This window comes from Gossypium raimondii, chromosome 9 (genome assembly GCF_025698545.1).
Source record: "Gossypium raimondii isolate GPD5lz chromosome 9, ASM2569854v1, whole genome shotgun sequence".
In the NCBI taxonomy this organism is placed as follows: Eukaryota; Viridiplantae; Streptophyta; class Magnoliopsida; order Malvales; family Malvaceae; genus Gossypium; species Gossypium raimondii.
Genome location: NC_068573.1, coordinates 36,652,627 through 36,653,772, shown reverse-complemented (window position 1 = coordinate 36,653,772; position 1,146 = coordinate 36,652,627).

Sequence of the window (1,146 nt, the reverse complement as noted above, 5' to 3'; positions counted from 1 at the left end):
TAAGTAAGTTTATATTCGATAAATTTATTATGAAAACAACAATTTAATCATTTAATTATTTGAAATTGACCATTTAAGTCACCCTTCCGTTAACTTGCTAATGAACGTCAACATGGGTTGTTAAGTCACTATTCATCAAATATATTTGGGTAAGTTATATCATTAGTCATCCAATTATTAATAAGTTTTCATTTTGATTACTTAACTACGAAAAGATACAAAATAATCACTAACGGATTGATGGCATGATACATTAATACATTAATTATTAGAATATTTTAATGGCGAGTTCAAGAAAATCTAAAATTATTAGAAAATTCTAATTTTTTGAAACTTCATGTATATTTTTTGAAATTATAAAATATTTATTTCAAAATTAATTAAACATATTAGTAAAATTTTAAAAATTCGTAAAATTCATAAAACTCTAAAAGCTTCTTTATCTTAAAAGAAGAAGCTTAAAATCCCATTGTGACTTTCCATTCTATGTTCATTGATGAACAAAGTAATTCTATTTTCTTTATGGTCCTTATAGTAAGTTGAAAATAGTCAACATGATAATAACATAAATATATGTCATATATTTTATAGTTTTTCATATGTTATTATTAGTGTCATACTAAAGAAGCACAATTCAAAACATGTTAACATTTTGCTAAAGAAATTATTTGCCCAGGAAAAATAATGTTTTTGCTGAACTGATTTCATATTATTCATTTACTATAAGTAAAGCATCAAATAAATGTCTTCACAAATTAACAATGCAAAGCGCATTGAAAGGGAAACAATGACCCCAATGGTTAAATTGTGAACTGATATTTGCAAACAATTCTCAAATGCAGATAAATTTGTGGAGTAACTTGTTGTAGTTAATAAAAAATAATTAATTATATATTTTTTGAATTTTAGGCAATGTTAACTTTTTAAAAATATGAATATTTTAAAATTTCAAGTATTTTTCATATTATTACAAATTTCAAAAAAATATTTATATAATTTTAGAGAATAGATTATGAATTTTCAAAAATTAATTTTTTTGATATTTTTAAATTTTGATTTAAATTTACCGTTTTAAAAAATTAAAAGTATCAAATTGTTATTTAATTATAATTCATGGACCAAATTAAATATTAAGCTTAGGGTTAA